Source organism: Oreochromis niloticus, linkage group LG14, assembly GCF_001858045.2.
Source record: "Oreochromis niloticus isolate F11D_XX linkage group LG14, O_niloticus_UMD_NMBU, whole genome shotgun sequence".
Lineage (NCBI taxonomy): Eukaryota > Metazoa > Chordata > Actinopteri > Cichliformes > Cichlidae > Oreochromis > Oreochromis niloticus.
This window is the reverse complement of record NC_031979.2, coordinates 2730363-2742826: the sequence shown is the minus strand read 5'-3', so window position 1 is coordinate 2742826 and position 12464 is coordinate 2730363. Positions and strand designations below refer to the sequence as shown.

General features: G+C 40.4%; 1 protein-coding gene across 3 annotated transcripts in view; it reads left to right on the top strand.

Moving 5' to 3' along the window:
• Positions 1-12464, top strand: part of tpst1 (tyrosylprotein sulfotransferase 1) — a 61403-nt gene that overhangs the window by 15988 nt on the left and 32951 nt on the right. Inside the window, exon 1 of one of the 3 annotated variants that reach the window (XM_005474422.4) lies at positions 4241-4469. The exons of 1 other annotated variant lie outside the window; for it this stretch is intronic. The gene's annotated coding sequence lies outside the window, so the exon portion shown is untranslated. Of the gene's footprint in view, positions 1-4240; positions 4470-12464 lie in introns of those variants that run through there. One more of the 3 variants, XM_005474424.4, reaches the window with a different exon arrangement.

The window sequence follows — 12464 nt, the reverse complement described above, 5'->3', positions numbered from 1 at the left end:
TTTACCCATATATATATCTTACTGACAGTTTTATGTTATTAATTTATTTATTTAAAAAAAGACCCCATAATTGTGAATTTGGAATTATAAGGCTTATAGAACTAAAAAGAACAACTTTGCAAACATAATACAAGTGAAGGATGAATGTGTTAATATTAAGCAGCAAATATTTGTATAGGTAAAATATACATGTTTCCCATTCAAATTAATTATTTTTTTATTATAATTTTTTTAATAGTAATACAACCGGGTTATCAATAGTACTTTTTAAATCTGAGGCAAGCAATCAAACTGTTCAAGTTCAGCATTCGATGTTTCACACTACCAATATCAGCTAAACTCTTTTAAACCCTCGATGATGGATGGATGTGTTAGGGCTCTGCAGTGTTGGTGATGTTCTTATCTCTGTTTGTCTTAAGAACAGGTTAGTCCTGTGTTTGAGAGACTGCAGTGCAGAAAGACATGTAATACAGTCTCTTTATTAAACAAAACAGGAAATGAGAAAGCTAAACATGATTAGATGGGGACAGGAATGTGACTGACCTGGAATAAAGGGGTTGAATTGGGTTGATACTTGTTTGGTTAACTCTCTAATAGAGTTAAAAAGTTTGCACAGGCTGCATTACAACTAGGGAAAGTTGACCAGAATTTTTTCCAGACATATCGAGGCGCCGCTGTTATGCCGCTAACTCCAAACTTCAGGACAGTTTCAAAGGTTTTTAAATGATTACCCGACCCTCTTCTGATCATTTTGGGTGTCTCAGAAAACTCACAACATTTGCTGATTAAACAACGTCACCAACAACAGCGACTGATACCCTCGACCTGGAGAGGACACTGAGATGTCCTCAGTGACAGAGTGGAGGATTTAAACAGACCTGGTTTTGCTCTAATAAAATGGAAGGATCAGAGCAAGACACTGACCAGAGGATTTGGTTGGGTGTGTGTGTGTGTGTGTGTGTGTGTGTGTGTCTGTGTGTGTGTGTGTGTGTGTGAGCATTATCTTCTAAAGGTTATGACTTGTATCGTAAACTTCTCATTAAAGATATTCAAAAAGAAATTATATTTATACTTTTTAAAAAAGTGACTTTTATTATTCACTGTCAACAATTTAGTTTTTAATGAAGACCAGAGATCATATTTTCTCCATATTGTACTTTTGTTTAGCTGACAATATAGCCAATGTTGCTCATTTTTCTATAAGTGGCTTCTTACCTCAGCACCTTGGCCTTTGTACCTCCTTCCAGAGGAGGCTGGCATTGTTGGACACTACACATTTCCTCTCTTTTTATCATGACTCCCATCCGGTCTCACACTCCACAGGCCCCTGAGTAAATGTCTCCAGGGAATGCATTGTGCCAGCAGGCAACTATTTTTCCCCTGAGCTACCATTACATATGTGTGTAAATGTGTTACACCACCTCAAATGTGATGAATTTCATCAGTGGTGAAATGAGCCTCGCGTGCTGCTCGCATTTCAAAGGACTGCAGCGAATAGTTTTTTCCACTCTGTGCATTGTTACCCTGCTGCTGTAAATGAGTCTCGTGGGAAATGTGTGTGTTGGCCAAACCATATCATATCAAACCACTTGGTATTGTTCCAATTAAGTCTGTGTGAAACTGACCGTCTTCTTACGAGGCTGAAAGGTGTCAGCTGTCTGTCGATGCTCCGTATATTTGGTTAGGATGGATCAATATATAATTAAATATTTAAGGCGTATCAGATAGACAGTTGTCTGATATGATGAAGGTTGCTGCTTGACTTCAGCTACATGGGACAACAAATATTGGAATTATTAAATTATTTTCACATTTAATATTTTAATTAACTTTGTCATTGAAGGAGAGTGTCTAATGATCTGTATGTGCTCATCATCTCTTGAGGTAAACACACACAAAAGGGTTAAAAATGTCTTTGCAACTATAAAGTTCAGCATTGTCCGTCAAACCCGTAATGTTTGCTCTTAGTTTTTTTTCTGTGCCCACTCATATCAGCTAACATGCACTTTTGAACCCTGCTGGAGATGCTGAGTGCTGGTCTCTGCTCACTGTGACTGAAACCAGAGATCCATAATAATGGCATCATTGATCATTGGGGATCTTTTCTCCGTCATTGCCTTCAAAGCTTCCACTGCCATGAGAAATATTTCTGAAGCACAAAAGCAATCTCCTCAGTGAGAGGATTAATGCCCTCTCAGGCCTGACGTGCTTTTAGTCTCAGAGTTTCGGTCTTTCGGTGACCTTGTTCACTTAGAGGCTTTTGTCTTCTGCATGTCATACAGCGCCTGCTTCACCCACATGAAAGATAAGAATGTTTATTCCTATAATAAACACATAGAAATAGTTACATTTTGGCTTTACAACATATTTGGATGTTAAAATTAAAGTTAGTGGTGCCAGGTGTCCCTATTTTAAACAGAATTACTTTGAATGATCATTACAATAAACATTGAAATACAAAGTAATAACAAAATCATTATTTTTTAGAATAATTAGTTAATTAGTTATGCTAGAAACTCTGTAGTTTTTAAACATTTTATCAAAATATGCCATAATGCAATAATGCCATGCAGATACAACAAATCAGAAAGTAATGTCCCCCCTGTGGTAATATTAATGGTGATATTATCTTCCCTATGCAAAATTAGGACATTACATAAATTTCCAGTTTATAAATGATCCCGTTCTTAGCAGTCTTTAAAATATATTCTCTTATCTTTTCTCTCTTTCTTACATCTTTCTGTACCTCTGAGAGTGAAATTATTGCACATTCACATTCAGCCACTGTATCTTTAGCTAGCACGACTAACATAATAATAATTCACCTGTTTGGTGATATTTGCTGAGCTAGTTGGCTTGATGTGATAGCAAAGCACAAATTAATACAACTTTATTGACATCTAGAACATGTACAGATCTGTACATGTTCTACAGCTGTAGTTGTGTGTAATATTGCACAGTTTTACAGATTCACTAACAAAAATGCAAAAGATCTCAAGTTCGAGACTGAGAGCACATACACATCCCAGAATAGCTCGTATCAGGAAGGACATCTGATATAAAAATCTGCAAAATCAAATGCACGTCCATCCACCTTGTGAGTAAGAGAACAGTCGACAGAAGCTTTATGCAAGGCAGCAAAGAATGTATCCAAAGTAGCATCTTCTGTTTTAGCCATCTAGATCACGAAAAATGAAACCGAGATACGAACAGCACCACCTCACCTGTATCAAGTAAACATACAAACTATAAACTAGTACAGAAATGGCATTTATTTGAAGTAACCATCATCCTCTACACCGACACATCACAAAACTAACATGTTTGACGCTTGCATTTTTCTTGTGAGGCACCTCAAACAATGTAAACTATGATGTGGAGAGTATTGTGACTGTATGATATGTTCTTACATACCACCCAGCCACCATACTCTTTGGAAAGCATAAGGTTGAATGTCTCCAAATTACCTCTAATTTGGTTGAAAGCTATAATAACAAATGTCTGCCATATTGTGATGGGTGATTATTATTTCCATCTATTTATTTATTTTTACCTCTAAGGTCTTTGCTACATTTCCTATTTTTCCTATTTGTTTTGCAATTCACTAGCAAATTTCCATCTTAAACAGGTTAACAGGTAGGCTTATATCATACACAGTCATGCATTCAAAATGTTCATTGAAAGAGCTGCACAGCTATTGCAAAACAAGTAGTATTCTTCCCAACAGGTTCAGCAGTTTACTTTACCCTGTGCTCATTCTGACACAGCAACTGAACCAAGTTGAGCATCAAGCTGTGCTTTAAAGTTGGGATGTTTTCGACCAGGTTAATCAAATTATAAGTGGCAGAACAGCAGTCTCATCAGTTTCACATGCATTTCACGGTTTTGGTATTTATAGGCCACGCAAGGCTAACCGCAGATATGCAGAACACCTATTATTCTATATTTATCAACATTACATACAGTCATTACGACAAGGAGCCTAAGCTTTGCCTAAAAGTTTGAATTTTCTCCACACTTTAGATTTGTAAAGAATCGTTTAATGTTTGCAAAAATGGTTTAAAATGTCTTCACATCCACACCTACAGACATAACTTTACCACTGACTCGATGAAGCTGAAGCGAAGTCCGTTTGACTGTACTGTGCTTTTAAATCTACTGTAGTTCCGCCCTATTTCATAAGAGCCAATCAGCAGCTCTGAAACATAACCCTGTTAAAATTCTAGACTAATCACAACTGTTTTTTCAATACCAGCCGAGCTCCTCACTTTGTAGCAGGCTGGCTGGCATTTCTTGCCTCCAGTCTACCATCAGTCTCAGAACCGCGCTGCTCATATCATGTATACCCACAGAAATACTCGTAAACCGGCTCCAGGAGACGGCAAGACTGTCTGGACACCGACACCGGATTCGGTGGAGGTTTTGTGACCGACTAACCCGAGCCTCTTGCGCCGTGTCCGCAGCATTAGGTAGGTGTTTTTGGTGGTGTTACGGTGTTGTAATGTCCCTCTGCCTCTTCTCTTCTTCCCATTAGCTCGCGAGCTGCGACAGTTAAAGTCATATTTGCAATGGTTTAGTTATTTTGGTGGTGTGAGTTTGAATAGGCGTGAACGTTTCGTCGCCGTCACAAACGTTACCATTCGCCTTCTTAAACTGGGGTTACATAATTGCTGGTGTACGGCTTGTTAGCTATCAAGGCTGGAAAAATGACCGCGACTGATACGAGTATGGACGGATTAAGCCCTTGTCAAATAAATAGGTGTAGCCGAGCTTATGTGCTGACAGATAACTCCGTCGCGTGCCGCCCTCGAGGGAAAGTCACGCCGAACTGTATTAAAAACGAGCCTTCGTGATCATTGCAGTCAGGTTACACATGTCGAAGACGTTACATGAATTTTAAGACCCGCCAGGCTGGGTCAGCACTCAGCACAGCTCTAAGCACGTACTCGGTGCGATACAATATTTCCCTTTTATGCTCATTAAAGTTCACGCTTGATACGCGTTAGTGGTTCAGATAAACTCTCCGGATTACCCACAAGAACCCCACATTAAAGGAACCGTACAGTGACATGAACCGTGTCCCTTTGCCAGGTGAAGAGTCATTTAATTGCAGGGTTTTAATAGAGCTTGGTTTTTGAGGCTATGTGTAACATTAATGGATAATTAATGAGGTTACGTGTGTAAGTGTTTCGACCTGAGAGTGCAGCCAATGTTGGAAAAAGATGTTCCACCCCGAGCTAATAGGGTCAGGCTAATTAGCCGGAAAAGTGTATTAAGATGTGGTTTTAATGGCTAACATGTTGTTGTTGTTGTTAAGAAAACAGTTATTTTCTTTATCCTGCTGTGGACCACAGGCACGTGATCTCCATTAAGTGCACAGACTGGGTAATCGCACTTTACTTTTCCGTTATTTTCAGACAGTAGTGTTGCTGTTTTCCACTGCTCTGTCCCATATTAGTATCCAGAAGTTCATATTCATCTGCACTGCTTACTACAAATGTAAGCCTAGCAATAATATAGGAAATACCAGGCCAGCGCTTCAGTGAAATATCCCCTGAACCTAAAGTTCATAGATACACTTGTAGCCTGAAGGCTTAGTGGGTAAATGTTAATAATAATACTTTGTAGCAGCCCTAGAAGGCTGAAAAGGGGGGGGGGGGCAATAGTATTTCATTGTGCTGCTAGCCAGGAACACATCTGCTGTGTGCAGGTGGTCTGGGAAGAGCAGCTAAAGACTAAAGTCCAGTTGAAGAGTATTCTATCAGTGCTGGCTGCACTCAGTGAGTTGGCCGACACAGCTGCAGAGCTGGATCAGTCGGACTCCAGCTCAATTATTCTCTCATTTCCGTGTCTGAAAAGGACACCCACCTCTGCATCACAATTATTACAGTCAGGCAAGCAGCTGTGTTGCTGCTGGGCTTAGTCAGGATTTCAACTGCAGAGCACCATAATTCCTCACGGTCCGTAGTGCTCACTCTCAAAAACTCAATCACGTGGAGGGGCCCAAATTTATCCAAGGTGTTGTAATGGTAACACCAGTAGTGACACCTGTCACTAGATGTCCCGCGCCGATCCTCTTCACTGTGAAACGAGTGATGCAGTGCAGTTTGCGATGGACTCTGATCGTGGACAGGCTAACACCGTTGTAGCTGTCAGCAGCTTTAAAAGTTGTGAACTCTTCCTAGCCTTTCTTAACCTTGAGTCATTTGTGTTTTAAAATAAGTATCAATGAAATCACATTGGTGGAAAACAGATAACGTATCTATTGAAGAGAAGTCTCCAGCTCTGAAGCAGCAAGTTTGGTGACCACCCACGCACTCAGGTTTCCTTGGTGATATGGAAAAACAATGGGCCTTTTCACTGTGGGTTTTATAGTTCAAATGTAGTGCAAGCGTGCACAGGCTTCCCAGAGTTTGGGATGTCTGATTTTAATTTCCATCAAATGACAAATGTGTCCATCTAATAATGAATAGAAAATTAGCAGTTTTGTGTGACTCCAAGCTAAAAATCCTGGGCATTAGTTTAAAAATAAAGCCTGAAAGATTCTGTTAGTGATGCCTGAATTATTATTTAGCTGGAAATTGTCACTGGAAGCCACTCTTAATGCCACACCTGTAACCTTCCACGGCAATCAGATCTGACCTGATTTCTCTGGAGGTGTACGGCAGCTTACATGGAAGATGATGGCGTAGGGTTAAAGGGATTTCCAGTTACGGAGTAGATTAACTGCTGAAGCATAAGCCTGCAGTCTGCGAGTAAACTGCTGTATTGGGATGATGTGGCACTATGAGGTCTTAAAGATCAGATGGGGCCTGATTATTTAAGACTTTATATCTGAGGAAGGATCTTAAATTAGAGTGCGGATTTAACAGGGTGCCAATGACGAGAAGCCAGTAAGGGAGAAACATGCTCTCTCCAGTCCCTGTCAGTACTCTCGCTGCAGCATTTTGGATCAACTGAATGCTTTTTAGGAACCCGATAATAATCAACTGCAGTAGTTCAGCCTAGATCTAACAAGTTTTTCAGCATCACTCTGACAAAGGATGTTTCTAATTTTAGAGAGAGTGCACAAACTGAAAAAGCAGACCCAGTTTGTTATGGTCAAAAACAACTCAGATTCTTTGGTGTTACTGGAGGTGAGTATGAATCTGGCTAGACACCATGTTCAAGATTTTTTGGGCCGAGTACAATAACCTCAGTTTTATCTAAATTAAATTCAGTTTTATTTACATAGTCACAACAGTTGTTGTGACTTGGCACTATGTTTTATAGTGTAGGGTAAAGACTCTACAACAATACAGAAATTTTACAAGCAGGAAATTAGCGGCCATCCAGGTCTTTGTCTTTAAGACATTTCTGCAGTTTAACTAATTGGTGTGAGTTATCTGGCTTCATGAACAGAGAGAGCTGCGTGTCGTCTGCATAGGAGTGAAAATGATGTATCCTATGCCTTTGAATGACACTGGCTAAGGAAGGCATGTATAATGTAAACAGAATTGGTCCTAGCACTGAACACAGTGTCTGCAGTCTGCATCCAAAAAAATCACTTTTAAATCCATTATAGTTTATTTTAAATAGATTTTAAAATAGGTTGCTTTTCTGACTCTCTGATTCTCTTTGTCTGGTGTAAAAGTCTGCCAAGTATAAACATGCTTTGGCAACTCCTTCAAACAGTTAAATTACATTTACATGAATAGTTCAGCATGACCAGCTTAATGACTCAAGCACACACACAGATATATGTACATATCTATTCAAAGTTTAAACTGTAAACTTTATTTAGTAGAAACTCTTGTTTTTTTTTTTCGTCGAGTTTTTCACTGGATGGGATGACATGTAATTCCGTTGTAATTTTGGCATCATGGCAATAAAAGACAGATTCTGGAAATAATCAGCAGTGAAGAATTATTAAGGCTAACACCATCCTGAATATACCATGGTCCAAGAGGAATCAGAACTGAACCATTCTCCTTCTGCTGATGGCCCTGGCAGCACGTCTGTGTGCTGCTGCGTTCCAAATTGTATTCATACTGGTGGCTGCCGACTCCATAATTCCATTGTACATCTACCGTACAATGACAGTAAAAGGCTATTCTATTCTATTCTATTCTATTCTCACAAGGTCAAGTCAGTGGCAGATTTAGCATTCAGCTTGTCTTTCTTGTCAGAGAGTGGAGTTGTTTCTCCACTGAGGTGAAGCTCAGTTACCTGAGGACTGCATTACCTTTGCAGAGAGCATTGAAAGCAGGTGTTCTTAACCTGATAGAGCCATTATTTTCTTCACTAAAGTGAGATTGTTGCGGTGTGAATACTTCCTGTGTGAATTGCATGTAGGACACAGAATTATAATAGAGGAAGCTGGATGGTTTGCTGACGTACTGTGGTGACATAGAATGCAGCTTCACACTTCTAAGCCAAAAAGACATCTTGCATGTATGTTTAAGTCAGCTTCATTGGGATTTACTATCTCTGTTGGTCTGCAGTTAAACAATAAATGAGAGGCAATCCAACAGTGTCAGTTACATTAATAAGGCTCAATGTTGGATTCTTGGTAAAGCACAGATGGAACAGCTGAGTTGTTTCAGGCTTGATACATATATGCACATACAGCAGGTGATGGGAGATGCACAGACATGTCAGTTATTTTCAGCTGGACTGCCTGTAGCAGCAAACAGAACCAACCAATCAATTCATAGTTAATTTTGTTTATATTCAACTTCCCATAATTAGTCAGTGTAACTGGATGGATATACATTGAGCAGATGAAATGAAAAGGTAAGAAATGCTGCTGCAGTGAAATCAGTGGTGCGTGAGAAAGGAAGAACAGTACAGTAGGAGTAGTACAGTGGTCCCTCGCTATAACACGGTTCACCTTTCCCGGCATCGCTGTTTTGCGCATTTTTTTTTTTTTTTTTTTTTTTTTTTTTTTTTTTTTTTTTTTTTTTACAGTGTATCGTGTTCTGCGTCCTGATTGGCTGTAGACCATTGTCAATCAATCTCGTGGCGTGTCTCCTGTACAGTACAGAATGTGTTCAGTGTGTCAGATTTACATAAATCTTCGATCCTAGCAGTGTGACTCTGTGCTGTACTGTATGTTTGTAACTTTTCTCCCCAACAAACACAACAATGTCCACTAGGGATGCAACGATACCAATTTTTTCAAACCGATCCGATACCGATACTTGGATCTGAGTACTTGCCGATACCGAGTACAAAAACCGATACTTCTACCACACACAAGTTAAACTTAACTGGTAGTAAAGAAACGACCCCAGACAACTCTTTAACACAAACGAAACGTTTACTGAACGTAAGGGCAGAGACAAATACTGTACAACACATCCCTTTTTTATGATATTGATATTCCAATTCCTTAACCAAATGAAATACACTGTATAAATGAAATAATTCCCTTTCAAATTATATTAAACAACCCAACTTATGTTATCACCTTTTGGTAAGTGACTCACTAATATACACTCCAAAACACGTTATATAAATCCACTAAACATACAATATTCACACATGGGCTCCACAAACTCACATACACACTTGTTGCAGGCCTGTTTGCTGCTCACGCCGGACGATGGAGAAAAATCCTCTTCTCCCCAGTAAGAGCACAAAAGTCTGACTTACAGTTCCGTTGCTCGGTAGATCGCCATTCACCAGTCCCACACTAAATCCACTCCCTGCGGACCCGATGCTGTCTCTGCTACAGCGCGTTAGCCAGTCACTGTCCAGCTCTCCGACAGTCCATAGCAGCTGCCTCCGTGGCGCAGCCAAGCAGTCCGGGCTAGCCTTTAGCCTCGGCGGTCATGGCTGGAAACAGTTTCCACGGACGGTGGTGCGACCATTGAAACAAAAAGTCACTTCACCCACACTCTGTTGCGAAGCTCTCACACGGTCAGCTTTCTAGTCACACACTCTTTTGTGCAAGTTAACCTCAGTAAAACTAGCCGAGTCTCTCACTTTGGTTCAGCTAACCTCGTGCATCTCTCCATGCCGTTCTCTTCTGTGAACTGTGAACACCTTATGTGGCGTTCAAGTCCATGGGAATTATGATTATCTACTCCCAAATTCCCATCCGGGCTACATAAGTATCGGTTCATGGTATCGGTTAACTTTTACGAGTACGAGTATGCACACATTTTACAGTATCGGCCCTGATACCAGTATCGGGATCGGTGCATCCCTAATGTCCACGAAACGTTTTGCTCCTGCGGTAGCTCCCAAAAGGCAGAGGAAGATGCTAACCATCGCACAAAACGTTGGACTTCTGGACATGCTAAAGGATGGTAGAAGTTACCGTATTTTCGGATTATAAGGCGCATTAAGCGAAACAAAACAGTCAGATAAGTCAAACTTTACTCAACTCGTTCTTCCTGCTTCCTCTACTTCCGTACCATTGATTCATTAATGTTGAATTCTCTGGCAGCGGCTCTATTCTCATGTTCTGGACCTGAAAACAGGGTTTGAGCTTTGGTTTCAGTCTATAATACTGGACTTATTTTTCTACGGAGGTTTGAACTTTGAGAGAGTTTAAACAAGAGAGAAAAGTGTGACAATGTTCATGCCTGTCTGAGAAAAGTGTATAAATTATGTAGTGAGGGGTTTTACAGCCTTAAAATATCTATAATAACTGTAAAAAATAAAGTTGGCTAGTTCGCGGATTTCACCTATCGCTGGTTATTTTTGGAACGTAACTCCTGCGATAAACGAGGGACCGCTGCATTAAAAAGTGCTATATGCCAGTTAACAAGCTGGACTAGCCATTCAACTTGTTTGATAATCAAGGCCCCACAAAGCCTTTCTGTGACATTGCCCTCACACAGCATTAATTTGGAGTCCTCTCTCAAAGTGTCCGTTAATAGTTCTAAAAAGCTGATGATTTTATGATACTCTGCTCTGAGCTGCTTGGGTGTTATTACCCCGGTTTGCCTTTTTGACGCTTGTCAGAAGTAGACATGGGGTGTGGTTTTGGTACACGCCGATCTGTTGGCTAAGAACAAAAAGCCTACTGCTCTCCCTTCCTTAGTGGAACTTGAGCTTAGTGGAGTTCAGGGGTTGTAAATACAAGAGGAGAGGAAGAGTGTTTACCCTCATTCCTAGTTTCTTTGTAGTGAAATGGCTGCAGGTAATACAGAGGTTAGCACGGTCTTATTTGGTTTTTGGCAAACTCCACCATGACTTTCCTGTCTCGAGGTGAATAGAAACCCATCACTGGTCCCTGTCATGTGGTTAAGCTTGAGATTGATTGGGTTTGTACAGAACATCTGGTTTATTACAGAGGTTGTGGGCAGGTTAAAAGCCATGGTCCTGGTGATTGAGCATGCGGTTGTGTGGAAGTTTGGGAATGCACCAGATCACGGATAAGAAATGAAAGGATGAATCATTATCAGTAAGAGCCTGATGACCAAACTCTGTACTGTTGTTTCTCTTTAACAGTGTAAACACGGGTAAGCTAAGTGACACTGTGTCCTTGTTGGACTCTGTAAACAAAAACACCGTATCGTCTGTTAGCATGCAGAGCTACAGATACTCAAGGATATTTTGGCATGCAGACTGGAGCAACTAGCGATTGAACCACCAACATCCAGATTAGCAGATGACCCGCTCTACATCCTGAACTACAGCCACTCCATACATGCTTGCAAGCTTGTATTAGTAGATGTGGTGCAGCCCAGCTAGCTTCTAGTTGTGCTGTGCTCCCATAGAAGGTAGCAGAGGCAGCACACTGAACGCGTTTAGCTTTGAGAGTGTTTGACAGATTGTTAACATCAGTTGATTTTCCTGTTTCTCTGCCAGGGAGAGTTATGTTTTTTCATCTATTAATCATTGGAACATTTAATGGGGAAAAACAAACTTTCACAAGGCTGCTCTTCTTATCGTTTAACATAAGACTTGACAGAGATATGAAGGGATCTTTCCCCTCCAACTTACTTTTTCTCACCACTATCACAGGCCTCTCCCATCAGGACTTCATGAGGTGCAGATGCCATCATTATTAAGTGTTTCATGTGGTTTGGTTTCACTGTTGCTCCACTGAGAGAAGCCTTAGCCTCAGCTGCTCCCCCTAACAAATCAATGGGAAAAATATCCTGCCAGCAGCATTAAATATCAGCGACAGGAGACAAGAGCCTCAATTAATTTAACGCAAACACATCTGGGCCCGGTGTGAGGTGTAACAGGACTCTGCTCTGAATCTCAACTACAGTTTGTTATCAGCAGTGCCACTGTAAATCTTTTAGTCGTTTATTTTCCTTCCCCAGGAATGACAGGTTAGGCAGTCCCACTACACAGAAATACACAAAATGACAGAATCTGCTACTTTTAAAATAATTTAATTATTTGATAGTGCTTTGAATTGGTGTTAAAGAGCAGAGGCTGTATCAGAATTATGTTCTTATCAGTTATTTATCAATACTAAAGTGTCTTATCAGGTTTGGTTATTGCTATAGCTACCT